This window comes from Equus asinus, unplaced genomic scaffold, assembly GCF_041296235.1.
Source record: "Equus asinus isolate D_3611 breed Donkey unplaced genomic scaffold, EquAss-T2T_v2 contig_193, whole genome shotgun sequence".
Lineage (NCBI taxonomy): Eukaryota > Metazoa > Chordata > Mammalia > Perissodactyla > Equidae > Equus > Equus asinus.
The window spans coordinates 1,649,757-1,664,421 of NW_027224842.1; the positions used below are offsets into that span (position 1 = coordinate 1,649,757).

Consider the following 14,665-nt stretch of genomic DNA (forward strand, 5'->3'; position numbering starts at 1 on the left):
TTGGGGCTGCAGCAGTACTATGGGCCTCCAGCTGGGAGAGCAGCTGCATGCGTGTACAGGTCTGCTGGGGGACCAGAAGAGTACTCACCTATCTCCACCACCTCTCCAGGGGTAGTCCATCCCCCTTCAAATGTATAGCTGCGCAGGTCTCTCAGGCATCCTGAGGTGCTGTGTGGGTATCTTCTGCTGATCAATGAATGACCATTTAGTTGTAGTTCGAAGAGGGAGAGACAAAGGGAACAGCTCACTCCACCATGATGCCGATGTCACTCCTAATTTTCTTTTGGAATCTGCCTAAGGTTTCTCCCAGCTGATGATGAAAAACTAAAACCACTTGTCATTTAAGTGCAGCATCTCAACACCTGAGTCTCAGTTGAGTTGTGCCGATAATGATACTATTTTCCTAAATTCAGAAACTCACCCTATTAAGGGAGAAAACCTGATATCAATTTTTAAAAAACAGTGGGGTGAGAGGAAGCATGACACTGGTTACTGGGGACACTAATTTGTGTTCCCTTTCTAGAGGAGACTGTGTTTTTCATTCCTTCACTTGTCGAACCTTCTCTTCATCCTCAGGAGTTGTGAACAGATGTGTCTACAGCACAACCAAGGCAGCCCTGATTGGCCTCACAAAGTCCGTGGCTGCAGACTTCATCCAGCAGGGGATCAGGTGCAACTGTTTGTGTCCAGGTGAGTTAGGCTCCACAGGGCTATGAAATTGTCCTTTGTGACATCCCACTTGCCACTGTGAGAGAGATCTCCATAAGCTTGTTTACTACCTGTTACTGTGGCCTGTCATTGGGACAAGTTCAAAAGGGAAAGAGTCCCATCCTGTTAAGGTAACAGTCTAACAGTCAGTTGGGAGAGAGATCCTAAGTCATCAGGAATAAGCCACTGAGGCAAACAGTTTACATGCTGCTCATGCACGTGGCGGCAATTCTAAACCACTGGGTTAAGAGACATGAGTCACCAGGGCTTACTGTTTTGGAAGCAGACCAGGGATGACTGTGTCGGGGGGAAGATGAAAAGTAGCCCATGCTCACAGGACAGCGGAAGAAAGTAAGAGGAGCCTCCCAGAACACAGGGGCTCTGCCGTGGAAATCACCTGGGTTGGCCCAGGGATAAAAAGGAGGGATTAATACCTTCCTTGATGCTATACAAAGTGAGTCAGCAAACTATGGCCTGCAGGCCAAATCCAGCCCACCGCCTATTTTGTAAATATAGTTTTATTGGAACACATCCACACCCAGTTTGCTTCTTGTATTGGCAATGACTGCTTTCATCCTACAACAGCAGAGTTGAAAACAAATGGTTCTTAACACCAAGAATATTTACTGTTTGGCTCTTCACCCAAATGTGCTGACCGCTCATAAAAGAAAGGAGAAAAGCAGAACTTATTAGTAGCAAGGACATTCAATGTGTCCAAACTAAAGCATTCAATAACCTATTTCTTAGGAATGACTTCTCATTTTCTTAATATCTGTAGGTGTGTCTATTAATTAGATATGCCCTTTCACCTGGTTCCACTGACCAACATGAATATAGGCTACCTAAGAAGAATTACTAACTTCCTCTCTGGAAAGAAATGAAATGAACATCCAGGATCCAGGTTTTTCTCAGTAGTTCACAGCTGGTGTGGGGATTGAGGAGGGGAAGCATTGCAGTTCCCTGTGGGACCTTTCACGACCTGGAGGGTATGCTAGGATCTGGGGGGGAGTTGACGGGGAATAGGCTGGACAGCCCCACAGGAGATTCTGATGTAATCCAGCCTGGTCTCCCCTCAGGTTGAAAACCACTGATTTATTAAAGAGGGAAGACGACTATATACCTTTTGTTGACACAGAATAACTAATAACCATTTTATAGATAAGAAAGATAAGGTGCGTTTTACTTGAATCAGGCAGTCTCTACAAAGGAAGAAAGCGTTCCAGAGAGGCATGGTTTTCAGTACAGTTTTATACCTTTTTAGAACACAGAACATCCATAAAACACACCCAGGATACATATTCATCAAAGTTTCAGAGAGATACTCAGTTGCAAATTAGCAAGCAGGTCAACATGACCCTGATGTCAGGAAGGGGAACCTATCTTTAAAGAGTTCTGATACTGGTGGGCACAGGAGGGGAAGTGTGCATCCTTATCTTCAAAGAGTGCCTTCTTTTACTTTGAGATAATGCATAATGCCCTCTTTAATGGTTAAGGCAGATGTTTGATAGGCTATAAGTCAGGTGTCTTTAGTTCAAGCCAAATCAGTTTTAAACCAAAATAGCTACCCCATATACCTCAATATGTGAAAATTTCTTGTCACTTTCAAGCTACAGCATTCCCCTTATGGAGGTGTTGTGTATAATTTTTCTTGGACTAAAAAGGTAAACATCGGTAACACTAAGAAACAGGAGGATACAGAAGAGACAGTTTCACTTGGTTTTAACATACAAACTGGTGATACCTGAGCCTAGCTGTTCTTGGTACCATTTACCCGGTGGAATAAATGGCAAAATGATTTGGAAAATGTGATTGTTTTAGCAGCTAGCCTTTTCAGAAGATTGGAAAATATGTTATCAAATTCTCTGGGACAAGGAACTAGCTGTGACTCACTGAGCCAGTCCCAGAAGGAAACATGATGGGGAATGAGTGTGTGTGGGATGGTGCTGATGGCTGTAGAGTCACAGCTGGTCAGCACGACTTGGGTAGACAGTAGCATGGTGTGTCAGCCTGTGCCATGGACACAGCAGAGTCAGGTGACAGTGGAATGAAGCAGAAGGCATAGGCTTGATCCACAGCTCTCATTTAATGGCCATTCATACTGGCCACATGTAAGATGTGACGCTCATTTTCCTCAGTGGGAGGAAGCTGTAGAAGCTGTAAGGATTTTGAGGAGAGTGTTAGAGAAGCTCAAGGCATCTTGAGCACACTGCTGGTGAAATTTTGGACTTTAAGGAGGCTGTTGATGAGAGAAGTAAGCAAAATGTTGTCTGAGGGGCTGGCCCCGTGGCCGAGTGGTTAAGTTCGCGAGCTCCGCTGCAGGCGGCCCAGTGTTTCGTTGGTTCGAATCCTGGGCACAGACATGGCACTGCTCATCAGACCACGCTGAGGCAGCGTCCCACATACCACAACTAGAAGGACCCACAACGAAGAATATACAACTATGTACCGGGGGGCTTTGGGGAGAAAAAGGAAAAAAATAAAATCTTTAAAAAAAAAAAATGTTGTCTGAAACTGGATACAAGGGGGTCTTTGTTATGTGGTTTCAGAAATTTTATCAGCACTATTGGCTGCAGTGACATGGAAGGTATAAAATGTTTCTAATGAACCAGGCAATGTAGCGAAGGCAATTTCCTCCCAGAGTGGGGAGAGTGCCGCCCCTCCGAGTAAAATGTGAGAGGAGAAAGGAGCTAAAGAAAGGGTTCTTAGACAGAAAAGTGTCAGAAAGTGCAAATTTTGAAGCTTCCCAGCCTCTCCAGAGAAATGGCAAATGGTCATAAAATTAAGGAATTATTTCTGAGCAGACCTCAAATCTGCAGTGCTGTGAGGAGCCCGCTCTAAAGATGGACCTGAAGGATGACTGCAGATCATTTTCCGTGACCGTAGGAAGACCGTGTGGCCTCCTGGAGTACTGTCAGTCAGAAAGAGGCTTCCTGAGAATTTACAGGTTACATACGTTAACAAAAAAAGTCTGGGGAACTTGCTCTGTAGGAAGGTGAACTAAGTGGGGTTGTAAAAATTTTAGTGTCATTCTTATTTTTCTTTTTTTAAGTAAAATATTGTAAATTATATTTTTCAATGAAAAACATGAAACAATGTTAAAATAGGAATTTGAAGCCAATGAAAACTGGCAAGATAATGAGGAAAATTTAGAACCAAGGACTGTGACAAGCATGGAGCTGTCCCTGAGGATTCAGAGTGAACGTGACAGCAAAGAATGGTTTTGAGATCATTGAGACAATGTGGGTCCTTGTACTGGTAAAGAATTGTGTGATATTACCTAGCCCTCAGGGTTGTTGTGAGGATTACTGAGATAATACCTGTAAAACTGCATACAGTCCATAAAGTATCATGTCAGTGTAATGCGACTAAAATGCTGGTGTTTCACTCAGAGTCCCTGCCTAGTGTCATAGTGAATTGTAGTCTGTGCTTTTAAAAATCATGGAAATGCTGTTAAAGAAGTTATAAGCCTATGAAATAAAAGGGCAGGCAGAAGAGGTGAAATTGCTGTTCCAAGTTATGGACAGGATTTCTCTGGTACCTGTATCCTACGGAAAGGAAGTTTAAAGTTGAGTTGCCAATTTCTTTTTCAGTCTAAGTAAGTAACCAAGCTGAATGTCACCCTTTGATTTAGGAACCGTTGATACCCCATCTCTGCAAGAAAGAATACAAGCCAGACCAAACCCTGAAGAGGTATGTCTCCTATTTTAAATGTGTTTAAATCTTTTAGTTAAAAAAAATGCCCTCTTCCTTACGCAGAGTAGACAAATGCATAGAGACAGAAAGTAGAAGGGTAGTAGCCGGGCCTGGGGGAGGGGCCTGGGGAGTTAGTGTTTAGTAGGCATAGAGTTTCAGCTTTGCAAGATGAAGAGACTTCTGGAGATTGGTTGCACAACAGTGTGAATGCACTTCATGCTACTGAACTGTACACTTAAAAATGGTTAAGATGATAAATTTTATATTATGTATATTTCACCACATTTTCAGAAAAATTTAAAAACCCTCTACTTTAAGATTAACTTCCTGATCTGTCACAGTGTCTGTAGGTTTTAGTATAACACAAATAGTTTGAGCAGCGTAGGAGTCACCATAGTCCTGCGTGGCCCACAGTTAATAATATTAATGATACTCTCATGTATCATGCGTGAATAATCGAGGCAGCAGGCCAGTGGCCTCTGTAGATCTCTCTTGCTTTGCCTCCTGAAGGAGCTGCCAGTGAGTTCATACTTTAGCTCACACCACTGATGTCTGGTGTGGTGTCTGGTCACAGGCACGGAGCGACTTCCTGAAGAGACAGAGGACGGGAAGATTTGCAACCGCAGAAGAAATAGCCCTGCTCTGCGTGTACCTGGCTTCTGATGAAGTAAGCGCTATTCTTCCCAGGGAGGTCATTATTCTCAATCACATTGGCCCGCTATTTTTGCTCATCAAGTAATGTCATTTTACAGAGTTACAGCATATGATCGTTAAGTTGCTGCATTTACGAGGTAGGGATAAGTTCTGATTTAATTTGCTCAAAGAAAGACCACTTTGATCTGAGCCACTAACTCTTCCTCATTCAAGTTTATATGTCACCAAATCTTGTAGCAAATAAAATGGAGGATGGAAAAAAATTAAATCACTCAATTTTATGAGAAACAGTTACTTTCAAAAATTACAGTTGGGGAAGCCTTGATTAAGTGTAAATCAAACGAACCTCCAAAATCATGAGAGCTTCAGGTGAAATGGGGAGAGAGTTAACCAGATATAATTGTGTCCAGGAGACACAGAATTGGCATCTGGTGTTCTTAGTTTTACTGGAAACTTATTTAGAAGAATCCCACTGACTCTTTTCCTATGAATTTTTACTGTTTGTCATCATATATGGAAATTCCTAATTCTGTCTCTTTCCACTTTGCATCTATTTAGTAACCAGTTTCTTCCTTTTTTTTTTTTTTTGAGGAAGATTAGCCCTGAGCTAACTACTGCCAGTCCTTCTGTTTTTTGCTGAGGAAGCCTGGCCCTGAGCTAACATCCGTGCCCATCTTCCTCTACTTTATATATGTGGGACACCTGCCACAGCATGGCATGCCAAGCGGTACCATGTCCACACCCAGGATTCAAACCAGCGAATCCCGGGCCGCTGAGAAGCGGAATGTGCGAACTTAACCACTGCGCCACCGGGCCAGCCCCCCAGTTTCTTCCTTAATGGCTATTGTATATTTTTAAATGGCTTACAACTGTGAAGGCAGAAACTACATTTATAAGGAATAGAGCACAAGAATATCCCCCTATGTTATGTCTTGAAATGTTACATGCCCTGGAAACTAACGTGTGAGCAGAAAGAAGGAAAAGGGAGCAGGCAGGAGAGAGGTGTGTCACTGGCCACTTAGCTCCTCTTTACAGTGATTTGGTGCACATGAGGTGGTTGATGAATGTGGCAGATAGAAGGGTTGAAATGTTTTAGTGACAGAGCAGTTACTACTTGTCAGAACTATTACAACAGCTGTTAATAGCTGGGGAAATTGCTAGGCATTTGATTAATGGAGCATACATTGGCTTTTGTGATTTCTCTGAATCTATATCTTCAGAAGAGCTCACTTGATTTTGAGGTACTGCTGATAAGCTAAATTGTCCTTGTTTAGCCAGAACTTAAGTTACCAAATATTTAGAAATGTTCTGGCTTGAAATGTGCAACAAAAGGACCATTGGCCTTTTAGAGGAGACCAGAGGAGTCCATATATAAAACAGAGAACTTGCCTTTTTAAAAAAACTTGAGGGAATTGGGGTTGTTTCTTGATAAACTGATTTATCTGCTTTATATGATCCGTTTTCATATATTGAACTTGGGGCCAGCCTGGTGGCGCAGCAGTTAAGTTTGCAGTCTGCACTTTGGTGGCTAGGGGTTCACTGGTTTGGATCCCAGGTGTGGACCTATGCACCGCTTGTCAAGCCATGCTATGGCAGGCATCCCACATATAAAGTAGAAGAAGATGGGCATGGATGTTAGCTCAGGGCCAGTCTTCCTCAGCAAAAAAAAAAAAAAAAAAAAGAGGACGATTGGCAGTAGATCTTAGCATAGGGCTACTCTTCCTAAAAAAAAAAAATTTCTGTTCTTCTATTATGATGTCTTTCCTTCTTGCCTCTTCCATCGTCTCAGGCTTTAGATGAGTTTAAAACTAAGAACACAAATTTGAGTCTTTATTATCCATGTTTAAGTTAAAAGACTGTTAAACCTCTACCACAAGGATCACTTCACCTTGAATTCTTTAGAAAATGAAAAATTCTGTGGGGAAAAAACAGTAATATTTTTAACTCCTTTAGTTTTACACAGATTTAGATGTCTGAAGTTAGTATAGAATATTTTTTTGTAGTTCAATAGATAATTATTAGTATTCACATAAATTTTAAAAACACATTTAGCATGCTCCAGTTCGTGGAATTACCTGTGTATGTTGACCAACTAAATATACACCATCTTTTAAAACAATTCTATTTGTAAATTGACACCACCACTTTATGACTGACACACTTGATTATGTTCAAAAGTTTATTAGTGGCATAAAACTCAGCTAGTTTAGAATAGTTCTGAGTCTCAAAATTAAAGTGTACTATTTTAGCCTCGACTTTATCCTAATTTGGAGAATGGGTATATATCACCAAACTGCTTAATTTTCTGATTCTGAGACCAAATACCTAATAGCCCCTGCGTAGAATGTGATACATGCTCAAACACCAGCTAGAGGCCACTTAGCTCTGGATCACAAGAACACTCAGAAGTTTTAAATCACCCGAAACTTAATTCTAATTTTCCTAAATTCTGTTTGTTAAGTGAAGTTTCCTGTTACCAGGAGAGTAAATTGTTTAGTTATCTCAGTCATACAAAAATTGAAGAAACACAACCTGTGTTAAACCTGGCTAATTGTTGGGTCTCCTTGTGTTTATCACTACAGTCTGCCTACATCACAGGTAATCCTGTCATCATTGATGGAGGCTGGAGCTTGTGATTCAGGATCTCCTTGCTGGGAAGGCAGGCCCTTCCTATACACTGTAAACCCGGCTATGAAGAAAACTCACTCATCATCTCTTTCCTATTAATGGAATATTAATGAAAACAAGCCCTTTTTAAGGATGTCATTGTTCACAAGAATTTGATTCTTTAAATATTTTAATCTCTTTTGAAATCATTGTAGCTTAATAACATCACTGCAAAAGAATAGTTTTTAAAATAAGCCTCAATTTGTAAGCATATAAAATTAAAATATGAAGGAAAAAAGTAAGTTTTTTAAAAGAAAAGTGTATTCATTTCTATTTCCCAATATTCAGATGTTTTTGTTCAGGTCTGCATTGGTCTGTATGTGGATACTAATTTAAAATTTTTACACCGTTATAAATGAACAGCAAAGGTAGGAAGGAGTTTGGCTTCACTAACTTATGTTAAAAGAACTATAGACTATTCAGAACTATATGTTGGTCTGTTATATAAAATAAAAATAATCATCAGGTGTTTATACTTAATGGATGTTAGCACTTGGAATTAAGTACTATTTTCTTAGTCTAACTAAAAGATCTTTATTAAAATAAACAATGACATTTGACATGAGCCTAAGAAACATAATAGTTAACTAACGCAGTGATGCAGGCTTGGCGAGCCGAGGAGTCAAAAGAAAGATTTCTTGGACTCTCGAGGTCTGGCAGAAGTGCTCTTTTATTAAGAGAATAGCATGGAGTAGCATGGGGACAGGACCCATGGACAGTGAAGAGCTGCAGGCATGGGGACAGGACCCAGGGGCAGTGAAGAGCTGCAGCATGGGGACAGGACCCAGGGGCGGTGAAGAGCTGCAGCATGGGGACAGGACCCAGGGGCGGTGAAGGGCTGCAGGCATGGGGACAGGACCCAGGGGCGGTGAAGGGCTGCAGGCATGGGGACAGGACCCAGGGGCGGTGAAGAGCTGCAGGCATGGGGACAGGACCCAGGCGCGGTGAAGAGCTGCAGCATGGGGACAGGACCCAGGGGCGGTGAAGGGCTGCAATGGGTTGACGGTAGGGCTAAATTTATAAGGCATAGGTATGTGAGTTATTTCTTTACAAGACAAAGGAAAGATCATGAAAAAAATGTTAAAATGGTGTCTTTGCAGGTGGCGTCTGGTTATTGGGTGGTCCTAGAACTTTGGGTAAGAATCAGATCAATGAGGTCAGGATGTCCTGTGCTTCCCGGAGGATGATGTAGATGGGTATGTAGGCCAGGACGCCTTGGGCTTCTCTCCAGCGGGCAGCCTTGATCTGCATCAGCAGTATCATCAGTTTGAGGGATATTTTTTAGATTAAGTATAGATTTCTTCACCAAATTCCAGGATAACAGACAGGAGGATATAAAACTTAGAAATAGTCTCTGGATAAATAAATATAAATGAATCATATAACAGGAAACAAAACTAAAGAAAATAAAAGTTCCAAGAAAAAGTTCAAGTAAATTCATGTATGAGAGAGTACTAGGAAGTTTTTTCTTGTTCTTTTAGTTTTAGCGTTTTGTGTTTGTTTTTTATTTGTAGCTACCTCAAAAGACCAAATGGTATGATGCACATATAGATAATAAATGAGCAGTCTTTTCTCTTAGAATGTTAATTAATATTAACAAGGAAATTTTTAATGGACAATGAAAGGATAACATTTTGTTATAATAATTGCAGTGGATTCTAACATTAACACATGACCCTCAGGGTCAGTTCTCTCAGAGCTAACTGTGAACTATAAAACAGTGTCAACAATAAAAGTAAACTGGAGCCCAAAAGTTCATGTTCTCTAAAGTAAGGTTAATTAATCAGGTTGATGGATCAATGAGGAGCATATGACTGAAAGAAAAGGAAAAATACATTTCACTCCTGTGGTAAGAGGAAGCTGGATGTCACCAGAAGCCTTTCAAGCTTTAGGGAGGAAGAGTCAGTGTAGGAAAATAACCATTGTAGACGGCCTGAGCCAGGTCATGGGACGGGACTTGGGTTCCTCCATCCTGTCCACAAAGGAGCACCTGAGAGACGAGGAGGAGCGGCTCCTGTCTGCTGGGGACGGTCCTGGACACTGTCTGTCTCGCCTGAACAGCGGTGATTAAAACTGGCAGTTGCTTAAAGGAGTAAAAAACAGGTAAGAAATTCTTTATTTCTGAAGGACATGGAAATGCCCCGGAAGGGGCGCGCGCCCAGGCTCACACTCGGGTGGCGGGGTCGATCAGGGAAGGCAGACCCGAAGCGGAAGGGAGGGGAGGGGAGGGGAGGGACGCGGGCTGCCGCCGGCACCGCAGCATCCACGCGGGCCAGCGGGAGGCTCGAGCCAACACGCGGCCGAGGGGACGAGCCGCCCGCCACGCCGCTCGCTGCAAGGGTCCTGTTCTCGCGGCGCCTCGGAGAAGACGCGCCGCGGTGCGCCCGGAGCGCGCGACGGCCCGGCCCAGGAACCGGGCTCCCCGCCGCGGGCTGCCGGCCCGCCCTCCCCGCGAGGCCTCGCCCGACCCTTCCCGCCGGCTCCCCGCCCGCACAGCGCCTAAGGCCGGCAGCGCCGCGCCGCCGAGCCCCGGACCCGTGGAGGCCGCGGGCCCGCCCGGGTCTCCCGCGCCGAGAGGGCGGGGCGCCGCCTGGGGCGATGCGTGCGGGCGCCCGCCCGGCCGTCCCTGGGCCGCGGCGCAGCCGGGTCCCCCCCCGGGCCGCGAGCTGGGCCCCCGAGACGCCAGGGTAAGCGGAACCGGCGGGGCCTCAGGGCTTGCGGGCCGGGGGCGCGGAGGCGGGCGCGGCCCTGGGGTGCGTGGCTGTGTGCGCGCTCACTTGTTAGTTGTTGCTGCGGTGGGTTTCTCTCGTTTATTTTAGTTCTTAAAACAACCGGAGGGTGTGGCTCCTGTGGGCCGAGGTGCCGCTGCGCCCAGACGCCGCCGCTGGAGCCGGCACCACTGTCGAGTTGGGGGCGGCCGTGCTGCCCGGGCCTCCCGCGGGGGCGTCAGCGGCCCTGCAGCCGGCGGTGCGGGCTCTGCCGCCGGGGCTGCGTGCGCGCTGCGGGGCGCGGAGAGATGCTCCTCTGCCTTCCGGCTCTTCTGGCCGCTCTATGATCAGATCGCCACGAGAGACTCTAACGGGAGAAGGAAAGCCTAATAGCGTGTGTACACGAGAGAAACCCAGGAAAACAAGTAACTTGCCAAAATGGCCGAGGCCCTCGCCTTAAATGCCATCCTCAGCTGAAGACAAAAGATGTTGGGGGTGGGGAGAGCCAGGGGCTTCAGAGGGTAGGAAGGCAGTTCACAGGTAGGAGAAAAGGAGCAAACATTTGGAAAACAAGTGTTTGGCCACGCAGAAACAGAAGACAGAGGGGAGCCCAGCAAACAGGCTTTTCTAGGCTCCTCCCGCTCTACTGCCTCGTTCTTGTCACACCAAGGTGACATAGCTCGCTTCCTGAGACAGGTTTTTGTATCACTTTTAGGCGCTTAAAGTGAAGGTAACAAGAAAAACCTCTGAGTCTTTTTTTTCTTACAAATAATCCTAAAATAATGTTCATGTTGAAAGAACACATTTTGGGGTCACACATTTTGTTCCGCTTCAGTACACTCTGATGCTTGCACAACAAAATTGCCCGAGAACGCATTTCTCAGAACTATCAACATGTCAAGTGACTGTACTTCCCAGGCAGCAGCCTGTTATCTCACCCTAGAAGCTGGTGTACTTGTTGCCCTAGAAGATTAACAGCAGGAAGCCGCATTTCCTTTAGCCTCCGGTCAAGAAATGGATAACATGAGTGGATAGAGAGAGGCAGATACCCTACTGAGACAAGTCAACCTCTGTTTCCACTGAAAGACTAAAAGCCCTTTTCAACCCCACTCCATCTCTCTAATGGGGCCTCCGCCTGAAGTTATTGCTGCTACAAAGTGCTCTCGTGAAATTCTAGTTTACTGTTTCTCTCCAAGTCAAGAATGTAACGTTTCAATTCAGCAAGTACCCGTGTGTCTTCTCTGGGCCACGCAGGCATGGGGACAGGAGATACAAATATGAATTAAATAAAGTTTCTGCCATTCAGTAACTCAAAATCCAATGGATCAGAATATACCTAACAAAAAATTAGGTAGTGGATTCATGGTATGCTAATGATGTGAGCAAAGTGACTGAATCGCATAATATATTTTCCAGCATATTTTGCCTGTATTTTTATTTTTTAATTTTTTCCTTTTTTTAGGATTTCCCTAGAAGGCATTGTAGAATAAGTGGGAAAAGGTCGATGATGTAGGTCTGAGCCCTGAGGCCTACACCAAAAGTTGCTATCCTGGATGTGGAAGTTTGGCCCTCACATCCATTCCTGCTTGCTTCTTGTATGCCTCTTTGTACAGGCGAAACTGGAAAGCTAAAGTATTTCCTAGACTCCCTCGCAGGTAGAGTTCTGGATGTAAAATTAGCGTCTGGCAAGTAGATGACTTGCCTGAGATTTCGAAGGCAGGGATGAGGCAGAGGCATCTCCCTGCTATTTTTGGCGAATTTCTGTTGACAAGGACGGTGCAGGAGATGCGAGTGTCCAGTCTCCAGAACTGTGGGTGTTGGGAGGGCCTTACAGCAGCAGGGACAGCCAGGTCAGCGTTGTCGTGTTGAAGCACCAGCTCTCTGGCTGTCCGGAGGTGGTTGAGGGAGGTGGGAAACATCTTCTATGTTCTCTGTCCAGGCAGCTTCCAGATCCCAGCCTCTCTGGGTCTCAGCTACAGTGTTGTTCTTGAACGCTGTAGTCCCTGTGGGGTCTCCTGATTGAGGCAAAAATAGTACATTCCCCAGTGGTTCAGTTACTAGTGTTCTAGAAGTCCTTCCTGGAGGCCCAGCGTAGACCCTGCTCTCTAGCCCTTTGAACAGTTCACTCAATTCCCTGTAGAATCTCTTTCTGCTTAAAATACCTGGAGTGGTTTCTATTTTCTGCGCTGACTCATTAATATGTTTGCTCTGTAGCCTCCAAGAGTCATCTAAACCTAATCTCTTCAGTTTCTTTTGATGGGAAGTGAAGACATGAGATGAGGCCCAGGGGCCTGCAGTGATCTGATGCCTTCAGCTGGGCTGTGCCCTCACCGGGTGCTGCAGACCCCACATTGAGTTTATCCCTGAAGGTATTTGAGTTTGTTACGCATAGACTAGATTATCTCTGACATCTCTTGCTGTACAAATATAATGTAAATGCCTTCTTCATTTAAAACATTTACAGAATGTATTCTGTAACAAGAAATTGTTGAGTATCTGGTTCATGCCCAACTGTTTCCTAGTCCTATTGATAATTGATAGGCTGCTCACAGACCCCAATGATAGAACAGATGTTTCCTCTAGGGGAAAGGGTTTACATCTTTTGCACACAAAGCCTAGGAACACAGTATGTGGGGAATGGAGCTGCCTGTATATGCACTTGTGTGAGGCGGTGGTGTTCTCAGTGTTTTTAGAGTCATGTATCCTGCATGTTAAAGAAAGCACAATTATGATAAGTTCTAAAGAGTTTTTAACAGCTTTATAAAGTTATTAAAGATATCTTGTTGATATCATAAAAGCTCTTTGCCTTTTTCGAAATCCATTCCTTTATTTTTCTGTGGTTTACATGAAGGACTGAAAGGTTTGAATTTACCAGTGTCCCTTCAGCACATGTATGCTTTCTTCTCAGGGAAAATCCTATAAAAGGAGGAGAAAGCATTGAGGGGACTATTTTGGGACTGCATGATGTACTTAGTACTTTTTTAAGATTTTCTGTGACATAGGCATTTTCACCATTTTACTGATGAAGAAACTTATCTGTACTGGTTAAGTAACTTGCCCCAAATGGCCCAACTAGGAGGCAGTGACACAGGATTTACAGTAAGGATTAATCCCATTGTCCTCTAACCACTCCGCATCTTGCCGTTTATGGTGTAGTTGATGCAGATATACACAGAGTTCCCTACAGACACATTCTCTTTCACCTCTCATCCTTTAATCCTGTGGTTTCTCTGCCTGTACTGGTCTTTATTTTCTTCACAAGAGTGGGTCCTCTTTCAAGGCTTGACCCCAGCCAAGTAGGCAATACCTCCTTTCTCCGTTTAACTATGTGACTGTACTTCTCACATCACAATTAAATTACCTTGAGGTAACACTAGCTGCTATAACAGATAAACTCAAAATCTCAGTAACAACACAGAGGCAGCTTATTTCTCCCTCATGGAAAGTTCAATCAGGTGTTCAGCTAGTGGCCTTCTACTCAGTGATTCAGGAACCCACACTCTTTTTATATTATGGCTGTGCCATCCCCTAAGACCGTCGAGTCCTTAGTTTCCAGGCAATGGACAGGAAAAGAGAGGGTATGTGGAAGACTGCATGAGAGGTTTCTTACAAGTGAAGAGTAGAAGTAGCAGACATTGTTCATGCCCACGTCCTGTGGCCAGAGCTCAGTAACATGCCACACTGACTTGCAAGAGAGGCTAGGAAATGTCAAATACCTGTGTGCGCAGGCAGCAGGGGAAACTGGTTTGATGAACACATATCAGTCTCTGTGCCTCCCTTAAAGAATAGAGACTGCATCTCTGTCATCTTGGTATCTTATCCAGTGAAAGTCTGATGAACGTCACTGATTTTGAAGTGATGGGGTTGCTGTCTTATGTGCCCCAAATTGAAACTTACTACATTCTATTATGGTTGCTTAAGGAATGATCTGTCATTCTCTGATTAGGTTTTAACCTCTGAGTAGAGGAACTATGTCAGACTGTTTACTTTTGAATCCCCAGCACAAGGACTAGAACATAGCAAGAGCTTAATAGATGTTTGTCAAATAAGTGAGTGAGTCCTCAGAGAGAAGAAAGAGGGACAGAGCTAGTCTATGTGGAGTTAGGAAATACTAATTGAGAAGGTGACTTGTAAGTTAAATGTTGAATGACTGATAGAATTTTACCAAGTAGAGAGAGCAAAAAGGAAGTGCAGGCAGGGATGGTAGTGGTGTTGTGTTACTGTTTTGTTTGTTT

General features: G+C 44.2%; 1 pseudogene; it reads left to right on the forward strand.

Annotated features, from left to right (window-relative positions):
• The first annotated feature begins 391 nt into the window (after nt 1–391).
• LOC139043189 (sodium/hydrogen exchanger 9B2-like) overlaps nt 392–14,665 on the forward strand; it is a 64,430-nt pseudogene continuing 50,156 nt past the window's right edge.